At 37.6% G+C, this 19,429-nt stretch overlaps 1 protein-coding gene across 3 annotated transcripts in view; it reads left to right on the plus strand.

Moving 5' to 3' along the window:
- Positions 1–19,429, plus strand: part of LOC137631762 (uncharacterized) — a 334,578-nt gene that overhangs the window by 71,079 nt on the left and 244,070 nt on the right. For 2 of the 3 annotated variants that reach the window (XM_068363704.1, XM_068363706.1), the window contains exon 1: positions 13,481–13,592. The exons of the other annotated variant lie outside the window; for it this stretch is intronic. The gene's annotated coding sequence lies outside the window, so the exon portion shown is untranslated. Of the gene's footprint in view, positions 1–13,480; positions 13,593–19,429 lie in introns of those variants that run through there. 3 annotated transcript variants of the gene reach the window in all.

Here is a 19,429-nt window from a genome sequence, read left to right on the forward strand (position 1 = left end):
TATATATTATATATATAATATTTTCCAGCTTGTTATATAATAAATTGAGTTGTTTGAATATCTAGATGGTTGTAGCTTAAACTTGGTGTTCCATTAATTAGGTTTCATTATCAAGGTCCATCAAGAGAGCTTTGATTTCACGAGATCAATAAGCTAAACTAGTTAGTTTAGCCTCAGGAAAACGGGAATTAGGAAGTTCGAGTTTCTGATTACTCTGGTTGCTGTCAAACACATCTGCGAAAAGGGTTGCCTTTTCCTTTGGACAGTGAGTGACAGAGCCACCTGGTTTAAGTAAAGGAGGAACTGTTGCATCTACACCAAAGATTTAAGGGTATTCCACCTCTTATGCTCCTGGGTTGTAACAGAAAGAATTTCTTTTATGGTAACTCTCTGAGCAAAAGCTCTAAGCTGAGTTGTTATTCCAGGTCAAATCTGATCTGTTACCCTTCCAAAGATGAGAGGTCTCCTGCTTCTCCAAATAAGCACGTCTACAATCATCATTGAACCATGGTTTGTTCTTCACTCGGTACCTTCGTACACGAGAAGGGATACACCTATCAGTTATGCTGACTAGATTCTCATTCAAAGCGACTACAGGATCAACACTAGGTTGGCCAGGGCACTAGCCATCAGTTGAGATACTACCGGTAGAGAGTTATGGGGTCCTTTGACTTGCCAGACAGTGCTGCATTGGATCCTTCTCTCTGGTTACGGTTAATTTTTCCATTGCCAACACATATACTGAATAGTCTGGCTTATTCTTTACATATTCTGCTCTGTCTTCATACACCTGACAACGCCAATATTACCAAACAATTCTTCTTCACCCAAGGGGTTAACTACTGCACTGTAGTTGTTCAGTGGCTACTTTTCTCTTGGTAAGGGTAGAAGAGACTCTTTAGCTATGGTAAGCAGCTCTTCTAGGAGAAGGTCACTCCAAAGTCAAACCATTGTTCTCTATTCTTAGGTAGTGCCATAGCCTCTGTACCATGGTCTTCCAATGTCTTGGAGTAGAGTTCTCTTGCTTGAGGATACACTCGGGCACACTATTCTCACTTATTTCTTTTCCACTTCTTTTGTTAAATTTTTTATAGTTTATATAGGAAATATTTATTTTAATGGTGTTACTGTCCTTAAAATACTTTATTTTTCCTTTTTCCTTTCCTCACTGGGCTATTTTCCTTGTTGGAGTCCCTGGGCTTATAGCATCCTGCTTTTCCAACTAGGGTTGTAGCTTAGCAAGTAATAATAATAATAATGATAATAATAATAATAATAATAATATACAATTGTGACCAATTCAAGCCCAAAAGATCATTCAAAATCCCATTCCAGTCTGCTTGAGATTTACTTTTTTACTTACTTTTACGGGTTTATTTCTCGCCCTCCATCAGACACTAAAGGTCTGTTCAGGCGGGCCTTGGTGTGTGAAAAATAATTTCTTTCCAGTTAATATTTTGCTCTGTATCATTATCCGTTATTTCGCTAGCATTTGTATTCAGGTTTAATAGTTTTCAGGTCACTATTATAACACTTCCTAAAAAGATAAGTCTTCAGGTTTTTCTTGAAAGCTGCCACATTATTGCTATTCTTGACATCGAGTGGAAGGTCGTTAAAGAGTCTTGGTGCAGCATAACTGAACGTTCTTCCTCCTATTGCATGATTCACACTAATTTCGAATAGTCTATGTGGGTCATCAGCATGTCTAACTCTTACAGCGGCGCTGGTAGCTTCAGGGTAGGGGACCAAGCAATCACGAAGATATTTAGGCTTATCACTTGTAAGTGCTTTGTGAGTCAACAAGCAAATTTTAAATTTAATTCTAGCCTTAACAGGTAACCAATGTAGATCGATCAATGCAGGAGTTATTCTCTCCCTTAGTTTAATGCCTTTTATCAGTCTAGCCGGCCGGTTTTGCACATTTTGAAGCTTTCTTAGTAGTGTATTGGGCAATTTGTAGTACAGAGAATTGCAATAATCAAGCCTTGATATTACGTGACTCATTACTAAAATTTTTGTACTGCCCTCTGGTAAATATTTTCTAATAAATGCTATGTTTCTTAGGTGATAGTTACACACTTTCACTGTGTTCACAATTTGGTCCCTCATTGACAAATTACAATCTATCAGTACACCCAAATTTTTCACAACAGGCACAATCCCAACATCAGCATCACCAATTTTTATACATTGAACTAACTGGTAATTCTTTAAAGCCACCTTTGTGCCAAAAAACATACATTCTGTTTTATCATCATTTAATTTGAGCTTTTTCCTCTGCATCCATGTTTTTATTTCAGTCATTATCTCATCAATTTTCTTCTCAGTATCTTGTTTTGTTGAAATTGAGAGATAAAACTGAGTATCATCTGCATATAGTTTAAAGCCCACTTTTTGTTTTTTTCAAGATGTGTGATAGCTCGATAGTATATATGTTAAACAAGATAGGGCCCAGAACACTACCCTGTGGTACACCCTTCATAAGAATTCTCTCACTGGATCGGTTTCCAGAAACTTCTACAATAGTCTTCCTATTTACTAAGTAACTTCGCAAAAATTTCAGTGCATCCTCAGTCACTCCAATAGACTTTAAGTCCTCAAGTAAGTACTCGTGCACAACAGTGTCAAAAGCAGCACTAAGATCTAACATAATCAAAATTCCACACTTTCCCTCATCAAGAAGACCTATCATATCATTCATTATTGAGCATAAGGTAGTTTTTGTAGAATGATTAGCTCTGTAGGCCGACTGATTTTCCGGGAATACCTCTAACTCATTAATATGCGCCCATAATTGCTCACTTATAACTTTTTCAATAAGCTTTGACATGTAGGATAAATTTGAAATGGGCCTATATGAATTTAGCTCGTTTACATCACCTTTTCCTTTGTAAATTGTTTTGATCAACGCAGTTTTTTCACAGCTAGGAAAACAGGATTGTGATATACTTAGGTTATTTATGTTCATGTAAATATTATATACAACTTGCTTGTTTGGAGCTTCACTTATTGAACTGTTTGGGAAAAGGTCGTTTCCACAATATGTATTCTTCATCTCTCTCATAACCTTTAACAAGTCGCACATATTTATTTCCTTAAATTTTATTAACTTCTTTCCCTCCTTCACTGGCATAGCTGACTGTCCTTCCAAGTGATTTTGGGGGAAACCTCTATAGACTTTATCAATTTTTTCATTGAAGAATATAGCAAATCTCTCTGCACAAACATTGTCAGGCAAGACATATTTTTTCTTTAATACCATCAAATCATCTAGGTTTTTGTGAAAGTCCTTCATTTTATTGGTTTTTTTACATTCGCCGTTGTAGAATTTTCTTCTTTTTTTTTCTAACAGGATGTTATAGTCATTTCTGGCCTTATCATATAGATTTCTGGCTTGTGAGGATTTGGCTCTTTTCCATCTACCTTCCATCTTACGTCTGTGTCTTTTTGCCTTTAATAGCTCACTATTATACCATCTAACATGTTCGCGTACAACTATTTGTTTGTTCTTTATGGGACACATGGTATCGTACATTTTTTCCAAAATTGTCGTTATATTTCTTGGTATAACACCCAACACATTCTCTGTCTATCATATGTTCACATTGTATGTTCTCACAAGGCATTTGCGCTACACTAGCTTCAATAAAATTCTCAGCATCAAAATTTTCCCGTTCCCTATATGTGATCCATTTTTTTCAATTCTCTGGTGCAATTTATATTAACATCAAAAGTGATGAGTTTATGTGTTTTTGAGATCTCAAAATCTGGTTCCACTTCAAGGTTTCTTATTAGGTCTGAATCTTTTCCACATATGACCAAGTCGAGTGTATGACCACCTACTGACGTTGATACTGAAACACTGTTTATTAAATTAAACATCTCAAATACTTCCTTGAGTTCTTTAGTCTTATAATTGTTTTCATCATCTACCCAACAATTAAAGTCACCACCAATTAATGTATTTTTAATATCGTCCCCCACACCCACAAGAATACTAAATTCTTCAATGAATTTCCTCATATTACTCCCTGGTGGTCTATATAATGATATTATATTCAATACCTTACTGTTTCTTGTCAGTTTTAAATAGATATATTCAAACGTTTCAAATACTATTTCATTCATGATAGAAACCCTAGAGAAGGTTTTCGACACGAAGACACCCACTCCTCCTTCAGTTTTGTCCTTTCTTGGTACGTGGTAGAAATCGTGAGTACACGGCGCCATCTCCTGAATCTTTGAGTTATCACTAATATTTCCCTGCAACCAAGTTTCCGTTAATAAGCATAAATCTAATTCCATTTCGTTAATAAGATTTCTAATCTTTATGGTTTTATTCCCCACCGATTGAATATTTATCAGACCACACTTAACCAATGGGCTAGACTCCATGATTGGTTCTATTTTTTATCCTGGTAAGCTCCTCCTTGTATACTTTACAGTTATCATCATATGTCTTATGATTCGTATCATTGTAATTCCTCACTGTGCAGTTATGATACTTTAACGTATTTACAGTACAATCCGTGGTTCGATGTTCCTGGCTACACTTGGCACATACCTAAGTCTTGCTACAATTTTCGGCAGTATGACCAAATTCCTGGAATTTATAACACTGAAATACATTGTAGGAATCATAAATTTTGCAGCATCCTCCAAGCGTGGTATATACTCTATCATTCCTTTTACGGAAGACTTTCCTGATAGTTGGACTACACTTTATAATGACATGTAATGTACCGCTTTGTCTTGATTTAAACTTCCTGATCAATTTAAAGTCCTCTTCATTTTCACATATATCATTCAACCATTCATTCTTCTCCATTATACTGGCAATTATATCATCTTCATTTTCAACAATATTGCAGACCTTGATCTTCGGTTTAAGTAGATCCTTTTTATCTACTTCTACCTTAATGTCATTCTTGACCTCTTCTAAGTAATTTTCAGCCTTTTCTAACCCAGCTTTATCCGCAAAATTAACTACCAAGTGGCCTTGTTTAGAGGTTTTGACCTGTTCGACATTCGTGGTTATCTTCTTCATGATAGTTTTCTTGATCTCTGAAGCCTTTGTATTTTCCTCCGTAGATTTTATAACCAAAGTGTTTTTTTGATTTCAACCTACTTGCATATGTGGTCTTGGTCACATTCTCTTGTTCGTATTCCATAAGATTTTCTTTCAGCTCAACAATTTCTTGACGCATATTAGTGTATTGAGTAGTTATCATATCCATAAAACCAGACATCTGTTGTACATTTACCTTCATCTCTTCTATGTTGATGCTTAGTCTCATCATGTCTTCCCATGATTGCCTGGCACATTTCATATAAATCTTACACGAGTAAGATACATCAGGTACAGGCTGCTCAGTCTTTACTACTATTGAAATCGATGCATAATCAGATGTCCCCACCTTCCTACGGGCCGACCAAGGGAATGGCCCGTGCCAACGAGAACTGTTGGCTATAATCTACAGCAAGCAAGCAGATGTCCCAACTGGAGAACCAACCTTACTTATTATAACGCTAGGGGAGTCGGTGTATATGAGGTCCAAGCAGTTACCAGACCTGTGAGTAGCTTCACTTATCTGCTCAGAGGTAAAGTCTGAAGCTCTTAAGTCATGGCGATCGATAGGAGGAACAGAATTTAACCACTCCCTATGGCGAGCATTGAAATCACCAACAAAGACAAAGAGGCCTTTCTATCATCTTGTGTCTTAGCCATAATGGTAAGAAGACAATCGAAGATAGAATCATCCATGTCAGGATTCCGGTAGATCGAACACAAATAGGAGTAGTTATGCCTGCCACAAACTTTTATTACTTAAATCTCATGGCATCCACATTCATAGTAGGACTTATGAGAAGCAGGGTACTCAGTCCTAATATACACTAGGGATTGCATTGCATTTCAACATTATTGGCTTCTTAAGACCAGTTGTAAGGAGATCAGATGAGTGCCTCATATTAGAAACCCAAGTTTCCGAGCACAAAAGAATATGATACTGTCTGGACGAAAATGTAAGGTCTCGAATATTTGCATGAAGACCACGAATATTGCAATACAGAAGACGACATTGACGAAATCTAGGACGTATTGGTCCCGGATTTTGCTCGTCTCCAAAGGGCATAAGAATTAATGGTAATGAAAAAAGATACATCATACTTAATAACTAAATTAACTAGAATGATAACAAAAACAGTCCTGCTTTAAGGACATGTAAATAAAATGATTGATCAAACCCATAGACTATAGAAAAAAAAAAAGTCAGAAAAATGGTCAACATGGAGGTGATACTCCATGCAGGGCTAAATACCCTCCAGGATAGCCACTTCAACTGAATAATCTTGAGAGAGAGAGAGAGAGAGAGAGAGAGAGAGAGAGAGAGAGAGAGAGAGAGAGAGAGAGAGAGAGAGAGAGAGGATGGGTTGTGGGTGGGTAAGTAACGGGTTGTAAACTGACAATTGGCTGTCAAATTAGCAGTGCCCCATTCATGGAATTCCAGAATCTGCTATACATTGAACTGACATTATGCTACGGACGAACTATTGCACACGTTCGATGGGCAGCTCTTCACAACTGGCTTCAACTTCCTTACAATGAGGGGAGGGATAAAGAAAATTTGCATTGTGATTGATAGTACACACACACACACACACACATACACACATACTATATATATATATATATATATATATATATATATATATATATATATATATATATATATATATATATATATATATATATGTGTGTGTGTGTGTGTGTGTATATATATGTATATATATATATATATATATATATATATATATATATATATATATATATATATATATATATATATATATGCGTGTGTTAATTAAAAGGAAAGAGAGAACAACATTCCAAGCAAAATATCTAAATATTTACAACTGGTTTACTTATTGCTAAGTATAGTTATTCAATGATATAATGACATGAATATCAGCCTTTTTTTTTTTTTTTTTTTTTTTTTTTTTTTTTTTTTTTTTTTTTTTTACCAGTGAAAACATAAGCTCCTAGTCTGCTACCAACTCATCTTGGCAAAAAGACAAGGTGAATGGGAAAGCACTAGACCCTTTATGTAACATCAGACCGCAGATTGTTCCTTAAAGTAAAAGCACCTCTTGATTTTATGTGCTGTCTACCTGCGTCAACGATTCTACATTCGAAATAGAATCAGGAGAGAAATAGTTTGGCAAGCAATAAGACCATTCTAAAGACGCCAAATCTCTACAGTGGGCCTTAGTTTGCTTAAGCCCATCGATATGTGACTACTAAACAATAACTATTATTATTATTATTATTATTATTATTATTATTATTATTATTATTATTATTATTATTTACTGAGCTACAACCCTGTTGGAAAAACAGGATGTTATAAGACCAAGGGCTCCAACAGGGAAAAAAGCTCTGTGATGATAGGAAATAAATAAATAAACTAACTACCAGAGAAGTAATGAACAATTAAGATAAATATTCTAAGAACAGCATAAACTTATAAATACAAGAGGAAGATAAATAAGATAGAATAGTGTGCCTGAGTGTAACCTTAAGCAAGAGAACTTTACCCCAAGACGATGGAAAACCATGGTACAGAGGCTATGGCACTACCCAAGAATAGAGAACTATGACTTGATTTAGGAGTGTCCTCTTAGAAGAGCAGCTGTTTACCATAGCTAAAGAGTCTTCTACCCTTACCAAGAGGAAAGTAGCCACTGAACAACTAAAGTTCTGTAGTTAACCCCTTGAGCAAAGACGAATTGTTTGGTAATCTTAGTGTTGTTAGGTGTATGAGGACAGAGGAGAATGTGTGAAGAATATGCCAGACTACACGGATAATTACGCAAATCAGGCCAGGATCAGTTTCAAGTGAAGATGAATAGGTCTAGATGACAAGGAAAACTAAAGGTTGGGACATGGGTTAATGTCACACTTTTGACTGTTCCTCGGAAGGAATATAGCACCAATGTTAACATCGGAAAAAAAACATGCTAATAATTGTGATAACCTGTTCTTCTTTAATTATGAAGGATTAAACCAATAAATTTTTATATGAAAACTTGATGTTTTCACGCGTCTGAATACCTACTGACTTTATATAAGAATTTAAAAGACCCCATGTCTACGCTTTTGATTTGTCACTGAGGGTTTGGCCACACCGAATGCGATGAGCGTGGAGGTTGCAGTGAAGAGTTTTTGTGGCAATTTGAAACATAAAGTATCTTGTGTGCGTAATCACTGCCCAATTTCCATAACTCCCATATTATCTAGAGTTTTTTTTTAACGTCTTTTGGCTAAACGGCTTAATAGGTTTGCTGAAGGTAATCATTTGTTCCCTAGTTTGCAATTTGGTTTTCGTAAAAGCCTTGCCTCCTGTGATGCTCTTCTTACAATCATCAATGCTGTACAGAAATCCCTTGATTGTGGTCAGGAAGTTCGATGATTGGCTTGATTTTAGTGCTGCTCTTAGCCATGTTAATCATGAGGCCCTTGTTTTCAAACTCAAACAGTTGGGTGTAGGGGGGGGGTCGTTTCTTAGCGTTATTATTGAATTTTTAAGTAATAAATCACAAAGAGTTGTTGATGGGTACCATAGTGAGTATAGGAATGTGATATCTGGTGTTCCTCAGGGCAGTGTTCTTAGCCCATTACTTTTCATAATATATACACATGACATGTGATTTAGCCTAGAAAACAAGATTGTTGCATATGCAGGTGATGCTACACACTGCATCAATTCCATCTCCTGAATGTAGATCTGTGGTTGTTGAATCCCTTAATAGAGATCTAGCTAAAATTAATGCATGGTGCAAATAATGGGATATGAAGTTGAATCCTAACAAAACTCAAAGTTTGATTGCAAGTTGGTCAAGGACCGTGGCACCTCAACATCCGGATTTCAGCATTGATAATGTTTCTTTAACTTTGTATGACTCTTTTAAAATTTTAGGCGTGATTCACGACTGCAAATTTACTTTTGAGAGACACATCAGGGCTGTGTCTTCTTCAACTGCCCAAAATATAGGCTTGTTAAGAAAGTCTTTTACGATCTTCGGTGATCAATCTATTCAGAAGTGTTTTAATTCTTTCATTCTACCATGTTTTGGGTATTGTTCTCCTGTCTGGTCTTCAGCTGCTGATTCTCATCTTAATTTGTTGGACAGGAACTTATGGGCTATTAAATTTCTTATTCCTGATCTAGATATTAATTTCTGGCACCGTCGTCCAATTAGTTCATTATGCATGTTGCATAAGATTTTTTTTTTTTTTTTTTTTTTTTTTTTTTTTTATAATTCTGACCATCCTTTACATTTAGATCTTCCATGACAGTCCATCATGTTTGTAATACTAGTCATGCAGTTAATTCTAATACTAGGGCCTTCTCCATCATGAGGTTCAATACTACACATTACTCTAGAATTTTTGTTCCATCTGTGACCAAGCTGTGGAATGATCTTCCTAATTGGGTAGTTGAATCCGTGGAACTTCAAAAGTTCACACTTGCACCAAATGTTTTTATGTTGAACAGGCTGTCATAAGTCTTTTTATAGCTTATATATGAAATATCTGTTTTAATGTTATTGTTTTTAAAATATTTCATTTTAATTTTATGCCGTTTATCTATATCCTAATCTCCTTTCCTCACTGGGCTATTTTTCCCTGTTGTAACACTTGGGCTTATAGCATGCTTTTCGAACTAGGATTGTAGCTTAGCTAATAATAATAGTAATAATAATAATAATAATAATAATAATAATAATAATAATAATGTCCTTCCACTTGCTTCTGTTTATAGTCTTTCTATGCAAGTCCACATCCGCAAGCTTTCTTAACTCGCCAATCCATCCTCTTCCATTTTTTCCCCTACTTTTTTAGCAATCTCTAGGGACCCATTATGTTATTCTACTGTATATGTCCAGACCTTGTCCATTTATTTTTCTTACATGTTATTAAAATATTTTCTACTTTCGTTTGCTCTCGTATCATGTTACCCCTTTTTTGTCTTCTAGTGTTATTCCCATCACTAGAATATATATATATATATATATATATATATATATATATATATATATATATATATACATATATATATATATATATATATATATATATATATATATATATATATATATATATATATATATATATATATACATACATACATACATATATATATATATATATATATATATATATATATATATATATATATATATATATATATATATATATATATATATATATATATATATAAATATATCATCATCATCTACGTCTATTGACGCAAAGGGCTTCAGTTAGATTTCGCCAGTCGTCTCTATCTTGGTTTTTTAAATCAAAGTTTCTGCATTCGTCATTTCCTACTTCATGCTTCATAGTCCTCAGGTATGTAGACCTGGGTCTTCCAACTCTTCTAGTACCTAGTGGAGCCCAGTTGAAAGTTTGGCGAACTAATCTCTCTTGGGGAGTGCGAAGAGCATGGTCAAACCATCTCCATCTACCCCTCACCATGATCTCATCCACATATGGCACCTGAGTAATCTCTCTTATAGTTTCATTTCTAATTCTCTCCTGTCATTTAACTCCTAATATTCTTCTGAGGGCTTTGTTCTCAAATCTACAAAATCGTTGGATGTTGTTTCATAGCATTGTCATACCACGACTCATGTCCATACTCGAACGCCGATTTTACGAAACTGATATATAATATTTGATTTCCAAATTTTATTTAACCTAGCCATTGTCTGATTTGCTTTTTTTTCAATCTTTCATTAAACTCCAATTTCAAAGACCCTGTATTAGTGATCATAGTTCCTAAATATTCAAATCTATCCACCTCATTAATTCCTTGTTCTTCCAATGATATTTCATCTTCCATTGCATATTCTGTTCTCATCATCTGTCTTTCTTATATATATATATATATATATATATATATATATATATATATATATATATATATATATATATATATATATATATATATATATATATATATATATATATATATATATATATCTTTCCACGCTACTCTTACTTATATACCATTGAAGGGTTATCATTGAAATAATTATTTTCCTAGTGTCCTAGCACACAGAAAACTGAAGTAAATATATTATTCCTATCATGATGTCCTTTCACATATGATACTTGAATGTTTTAAATAAATTTTCTTGTGTCTTTGCACGTATATTATTTAAACTATTGAATTATTCCTTTCCCACATGTTTTGCAGTTTATTAGTTGAAGTTATTCCTTTCTTAGAGAATTTGACTCTACAGGTAGCCTACACCTAAGTATGTTAGAATTTTCCTTTCCTGATTGGCTTACACACAAACTTACAAAGCACTAGTTAGATTAGAATAATCTAATATAATTCTATGGTGCCATTGCGATTACGGAATTATCCGTGTTGAATTAATATAATCTCTGATACCTTTGGACATACACCCAATTGGTTAGTGATTTTTCGCTCAGTCTCCTTGCCTATTTCGCACTAAGATGATTGAAATGATTCTTCCCTTTATGCCTTGGCACACACGGCAATAAACTAAATTTAGTTGAAATGGGTTATTTTTCCAATATCCTTACACATATTTGAAAATCTATCTTCACGCTTCATCTTTATTGCCCCCTAATATTTTTATCTATATCTAGCGTGATTTGCTTTAATCGCCCTTTCCCGTTTCCCGGTTCTTATTTAACTTTTTTCACGATGTATTTGACCTACCCATCTCGTATCTCCTCTCTTTTGTTTTCTAATCTATATTTCTACGCGCGTGACGTCACGACAGGTTGATTTCCTCGGCAGTCTTTGATGTCTGTACGAAATGTTTGATGGTTCCTGCTTCCTTAAGCAGTTTATCATAGGATGAATTATTTACTGGCATTTTATTTACATCCTTTCCTAATTACAAGTCTGTGTTAGTCAGGAAGTTTAAAATCTTAATTTTTTTTTCAATGTCAATCAATTATTGTTATGCCAGATAGTTAGCTTTTATTTGCCAGTATACTCCCTTAGAATAGACACCCTTCAAGACCTCTGGTTCTATAGAAAGATTAATCATGATTTTCGGATGTTGCATAGTCTCACCGTAAGCTAAAGGGAAGCAAAAATAGAATAGGCCTACGTGGTACGAGAAGTTAGGAAGTATTGAAACGGTAACAGAGTATGAGATTTGGCATTGCTAGTAAGAATAAAGATCTATGAGATAGTAGTAGTACGTACAATGGTTACAAATATAGAGACATAGGGTGTAATAAAAGAAAATGAAATGACAGAACTAGATAGTATACAGTACAAAATTATGAAAAATGTTTTAACAGTTTTCTACCACACCTTACTGGGGGCTGATAGCAGAAATAGGAATATGGTCAGTTTAAAATAGAATAGAGTATAAAAAGGTGATGCCTTTTCATAACATCAGATCATTAGATGGCAAACGACTTGTTAAGGAGGTAGTTGAAGATCAAATAAGAGATTCATATGGGGAATGTTGGGGAAAATTATCATAGAAATATGTAATAGATATGATATTAAAATTGAAGAAGTAAGAAAGTATAGAAAGCAAAAACTCAAAAAAGAAATAAAAAGTAATGTGGCAAAAAAGATTAAAAGAAAAATAGAAGAACATAGAGCAGAGATGACCAAACTGAGGAATAGTAATGACAGAAAATATTACATAGCAGAACTTAACACCAAGGAAGCAATAGTTATGAAAATAAGGTTGAATATGATAGAATTAAAAGAAATAATATTATAGAAACGAATGAAAAGGATAGACTGTGTGTTGTGTAGTGAGGCAGATGATACAGCTGATCATATGTTTAAATTTTGAAGCAATGACATAGAATTAGGAAATTTAGAAACACCAACTAAAGATGTTGCTCGATATATTAGACAGGCCCTTGAAGTTAGAAGTAAAAGTATGCAAGATGTGGTGTCTGTGTAGGATGTAACTACTGATAATGAATTTTGTGCAGATTGCAACGCTTTGCATCTAAAGATTTAAAGATTTAAGGATTTTTATTAACTCTAGCGATCCCTCTCAGGGGATGAGAGTAGGCTACATTACAAAATATACAAAATTATTATTTGACTTACAATAATAGTACAAGATGGCAGTAAAAAGAAGTAAAAATACTTCTATTCACATATCTATACAATACTGTACATATATCCGTATACCCATATAAGCTATGTATAATGGGGACATGAGCCCATATGGACTAGATAAAAAACTAATATATAACTAAAACTATTTCATTATTATATTTACAAGTTTTGCTAGATTTCACAATTTTCTCTTATTTTCTATTTTAAACAATTGACTAGACTTTATACTATTTGGTCTAGTGTAATAATATAATTTTATATACAATTCTCCGAGGCTACTAAAAGAATACGCTTCTTCTAGTAGTGTGACCACTGCTCCCATTCCCAATCATTTTGTTGTGGAGAGAGCAATGAGGAACCTTGCTCCTGAACCTGGATCAGCTTGTAGTTTGTACCTTAAAAATTCGTAAATTGTGGTAGAATTAACGCCAGTAATGTTTCTCCTGTGTAAGTATTATAGTCACCGGAATTACGTAGTTCCGTCCTTTGAATTTGGTTAATTCTTTTCCTTGAGTTTCCAACATATTTGTGGGAATATGCGATAGCCTAGGTTCCTAGTTCCTGATTCATTTGCTTATTTAGTAGCTTATTGGCAAACTTTGTTGTCTTAAGTTGGTAAATTTATAGAACAACACGGGACAACATTTCTAAGAGAGAGAAAAGAACCTTTAGTAGATGATGGATGTGCCTTTAACGTATTTGACCTTTATTTCCACTGCTAATCAGCCGTTCTACCGTTATGGAACTCCCCTTCCCGATGGACATAGGTGGTAACCTGGGACTTTTGTGTGTGTGGAAACATGACAAAACGTGATTATTTACCACTTTCTATATTTGTAAAATGGCAACAAACCCACCTAACCTAACTTAGTAGTTCCCAGGTCACAGACTTAGCTGGGAGCAAGCCTCCCAGGTCAGAAACCTTCTCGGGTCACAGACCTAGGTGGGGTCAAATCCCCTGGTCCCCCTTCCCAGGTCACAAACTAAAAGTAAATCACAAATAAATCCTTACATAATGATAAAGTAAATCACAAATAAATCCTTACATTATGATGAAGTAAATCACAAATAATTCCTTACCTTATGATTGACACCGTGTTTTTTTTTTTTTGCCTTGGCAATCTTTACAGAAACATTGCAGAAAAAAATTGGTAAATTTTTAGTTTCAGCCAAATTTGGAAAAATGCAATAAAAATATATTTGTTGCATCAGAAATAGTGTGGTTTCAATGAATTTTACGTTTATTTTGACTGCAAACCAACCGATTTAGAGATTTACTATGTATACCCTAGTTCATCCCACCAATTATGGGGGACACCCTTTGGGAACCGGGGTTTTGGGTGGGGGAAGGGGGGGGGGAGGGTGTTGGGGCATTGAATGATATTTGCAATAAATGAATAATTAATGTTCCAGCACCCCTCCCCCATACCCCTAACTAGGCCTACCGGGGGGAGGGGGGTAGGGCCCCCCAGCGACCCCCCCTTAAAGCCACAGTAATTTTCAGGGCACCACAGAACCTAACAAACCCACCTAACCTAACCTAGGGGCCCTGTACCCCTACCGGGGGGGGCTTCGCCCCCCCTGCGACCCCCCCTTATGGCCAAAGTAATTTTCAAGGCACCACAGAACCTAACAAACCCACCTAACCTAACCTAGGGGCCCTGTACCCCTACCGGGGGGGGGCTTCGCCCCCCCTGCGACCCCCCCTTAAGGCCACAGTAATTTTCAGGGCACCACAGAACCTAACAAACCCACCTAACCTAACCTAGGGGCCCTGTACCCCTACCGGGGGGGGGGGGGGCTTCGCCCCCCCTGCGACCCCCCCTTATGGCCACAGTAATTTTCAGGGCACCACAGAACCTAACAAACCCACCTAACCTAACTTAGGGGCCCTGTACTCCTACCGGGGGGGGCTTCGCCCCCCCTGCGACCCCCCCTTAAGGCCACAGTAATTTTCAGGGCACCACAGAACCTAACAAACCCACCTAACCTAACCTAGGGGCCCTGTACCCCTACCGGGGGGGGCTTCGCCCCCGTGCGACCCCCCCTTTAACCAGGGGTAAATTTGAATATATATATTTTGTTAAATCACTTCTTACCTTAAACGGAAGATGACGATGAAGATGTGGAAGGTTGTGGTTGACCCTCTTCTGAATCATCAAGTACTGGAATACGTTCAGATTTGGTACAATACCACACATGTCTATCCTCACGAAAATGTAAAGGCGAATCACATTTACCACACTGGACACTTAAAGGTAATACGGAATGCTCCCTTAGAAAACGATTCACTACTTCAGGAGTTCCATTATAATTCCCATGAAATCGGCCGATCACATCAAAATAGGAATAACGACATATTTCACACAACCGTACCGGAGGATCCATGACAGTAAAATGACGTGTGATGAAAATATAGAAACCGGAACTTTTGAAAACCAAAAACAAACGACAATCACGGGTTTCTCCCATAATGAAATAGGGAAAAAAACAAAATAGTATCGTTTACAATGTTATATTGCACGAAAAACAGATCCTTGAAACAAGACTGAGAGACCAATGAATCGTCCAATAATAACCCTTGAAAAGAACCCAGTAGTATTTAGATTGGAGGAGCGACATTAGTGGGAGGAGCAAATGCGCATTCAAGTAAATATTGTCACATTACGCAATGGGGCGGAGCCAAGTAAGATGAAAACAGACATACAAACGAACAAGAGCTACCTTGCGTGCCCATGGAAAGATATACACTAAACTTAGAAAAAGTCAAGACCTTCAATTCCTGAAATATTTTTTTTCTCTGTAAGTATGCATTAGCGACAATAATGTATTGAGAAGAAGTGTTTTGTTATCACGTGCTTTACTAGGAAAATATATTAATATAATACATTTCCCAATTTGGTTGAATCCAAAACTTTACCAAAAAATTTGCTGGTTTTCCCAAAAAGCCAAGTCAAAATCACACCTGAGACACTCTAACCTTTGAGAGGTAACACAATGAGCTTTTAAAAAATTATTTACTAGACCAGTAGTACCATGATAATTAATCATAGTGAAATTTGGCTATAGCATCAGAATAGCCATTACACTTTGTTATGAGCTCCATACTGCACAGCCGACATGTAACACAGCTACAAAGGAATTGAAAACTTGGAGTGTGTCACAGAACTGCCAATGTCACACTCCAGCATACATACATGTCCAGATATGGTAAACTTCGTCATATGGTAGGGGAAGAAGGAAGGTACGCAGGAAGTACGATCGAAGAAACTGGAGCAAAAACATCTGACATCTGAAATGTAAACAAAAGTGAAATAAATATTTCAGGGGAAGAAGATCCCCATATTTTGTGCAATTTTTTTGTGGATTTATTATGTATTCCAGAGAAAAATGTATAGAGAAGAAAAGGTTAGTTTTACCATTATTTATCGATAAGCCAGTAAATTTTCTCCATCCAAAACCCCCTGATTCCCACTGGGTGTGGCCCCCATTACCGTAAAATATATTAGGGGGTATCTTATTAACTATTTATTTGCTACGGAAATAAAGGTATTTTTCAAAGAAAATTGTAGTTATTCTGTATATAACCCAATTTTTCATTAGTAAAGTTTTCCCATGTATTTCTATAATCATATCCCAAAGGGTAGCTATCAGGTGGATAAGTCTTCTTGGATTATACCCATGCACCATTCCTTATAATCATAATTTGTTTTTCCAGTTTTATTATAGAATAACAAAATATTAGGACTGACACTCCCATAACTGAATAGCTCTTGGAGCCTTTGTAGTTGGTTGGGAAGGATGAGGTGTAAAATTTCAAAAGATATGACTGAAAACCACATTCTATAAGGAAACCAACACAAGAACACCACCTAACCCAATGTTCTCCCACCTAACCTTTCCTAACTGATGGTTCCCCACGTAACGACCTTGGAGCTGTATCCTTACCTATTTACCTACCAGGATGTGTTTATGCCCCTCTGCAACTATCCCTAGACCGCTGTATCCTTATAATTATTATTATTATTTTTTCAATATTTAACTTAGCCGGTGATTATATAAGCTGCAGCTCTGCTGCTCGACAGAAAACTCTACGGAAAAAATCCGCCAGCGATCGCTATGCAGGTAGGGGGTGTACTTCAACAGCGCCATCTGTCGTGCAGGTACTCAGTACTCATTGTAAACAAAGAACTCAATTTTCTCTCTGTCGTGCTACCGGCAAGACCTACTAATTCGCTGTTGTTAACTGGATTTGTTTTCACAACTATTTGGTGAAGTACACTATTCTAGTTTTGAGCTTTCGCTGTGCAGGCTTTCTCTTCAATAAATCCTTGCATTCTTTTTTTGATATCGGATTATTTGTTGATGACTTTGGATAGTTTTTTAATTCCCCTTTGACCAATTCAAAATGGCTGACCCTTCTCAAGTCCCAAAATTCAGGAAGTGTAATGCTAGGGACTGTTCAAGGCGTCTTTCGAAGGCCTCTATCGATCCTCACACTGTTTGTTCCAATTGTCGGGATAAAACCTGTCAATTGGAAGATCGATGTGAGGAATGCGTTGGGCTTTCGGAATTCGATTTTATCGAATTCCAAAAATATACACGTAGGCTAGAGAGAGATAGAGTCAGGAGAAGTTCATCTCGTTCTGTTGATTTTTCCTCTCCTCATGCCCCACAACCTATTCCTTCCCCTGTAGTGGTTGCTCCTAATCCCCCTTCTGGCACTCAGGAACCTTCGATGGCTGACATGATGCGTGCCATCCAAGCTCTGGGTGAGAGAGTTGAGTCCCTGGCTAGTGACCGTAACCAGCTCATGGCGGACGTCAAGGAGCTGAAGTGTAAAAGTGCAGTGGGAAGTGGTAAAGTGAGTGATAGTGTTGTGGATAGTGTTGCGCTTGAGGGTTCGTCTGTTCGTGCCTGTCGTCCTCCTAGTCCGGGACCTCTTGCAAGCTCCCAAGTCCAGGGGAGAAGCAATGTCGTACGACCAATGGGTTCGAGAGGCTTTAATCAGCGAACAGACGTTCCCTCCGTGGTTTCGGGCGTATCTACCCAAGATCGCCCCACCCACACAAAGATGAGAGAGCCCATTTATTCCTCGTCTGCGGAAGAGGTTTCTCGTAAGAAACCATGGACCAAGGTCTCACGACCTCTTAAGCGCAAGTCGGTCCCTTCCGCGCAAGTCCAACGGCCCAGTTGTAGCCACTGGGTCAGTTCGGACTCGCTGCAGTCTTCCGATGACTGCTCACCTCCTAAGAGAGGCAAAGCGGTACCGCCTCAGGCAGTTACACCGTCTGTCGCCGCACCTGCTCCTGCAGACCCTAAGTGGTCTTTGCTGCAGACCATGCAGTACCAATTAACGTCTCTGATGCAGGACTTTCGTGCGGAGAAGGTTGCTGCTGCACCAGCCTCTTGCCTACAACCAACCACACACTCGGTTGTGCGTCCTGTGGACGCTGAGGCGACCTTCTTGCGCACTCCAGCTGAGAGAGTCCCGCCACCCATGCGTTCCAGTGTGCCCTGCCAGCCGCATGTTGACGTTCAGCGACGCACGGAGCCTTCCGTTGACGTCCGCGAGGTACAACAACCGTCAGAGTTGTTTTGTTTTGACGCGGTGCGTCAACCTCCGCAACCCAGTGTGGTTGCCACTGCTCTCCCACATCAGACTAGACAGTCTGGAGTAGACGCTGTGCGTCCCCGCGCTGCTATGGTTGTTGCCAGCTCACAGACTGGGCAACAGTTCCATGACGTTGCGTCCGGTTCAGTCACGCGTGCACCCGTGCGACCGGACTCAGCTAGCCAGCCGATACCTACTCCATTGCCGCTTCCTCCTCAATTCTCGGATGATGGACTCTCTGATGATGACGATGCGGCACACGTTGATGAACCACATTCGGACCTTGACGAGCCCAAGTCCACGCAACCCTCTTTGGACTTTAGAAAAGTTCTTGCTCTTTTCAAAGAGATGTTTCCGGACCAGTTTGTGTCTGTGGCTCCGCGCTCTCCTCCGTCAGAGTTTGCTTTAGGTACGCAGTCATCCTCGCCTGCCTTTACTAGACTCGTCCTCGCACGCTCGTCCAAGAGAGCTTTACGAGTAATAGGAGAATGGATGCAGTCCAAAAAGAGTCTAGGGAAGACAGCCTTTACGTTTCCCCCTGCTAGACTCTCTTCCAGATCGAGCGTCTGGTATGCCACGGGAGAAGTTCTCGGCTTGGGAGTTCCTGCCTCTGCCCAGGGCGACTTCTCAAGTCTTGTAGACTCTCCCCGCAGGCTAGCCATGAGACGCT

The sequence above is a fragment of the Palaemon carinicauda genome, chromosome 40 (genome assembly GCF_036898095.1).
Source record: "Palaemon carinicauda isolate YSFRI2023 chromosome 40, ASM3689809v2, whole genome shotgun sequence".
Taxonomy (NCBI): Eukaryota; Metazoa; Arthropoda; class Malacostraca; order Decapoda; family Palaemonidae; genus Palaemon; species Palaemon carinicauda.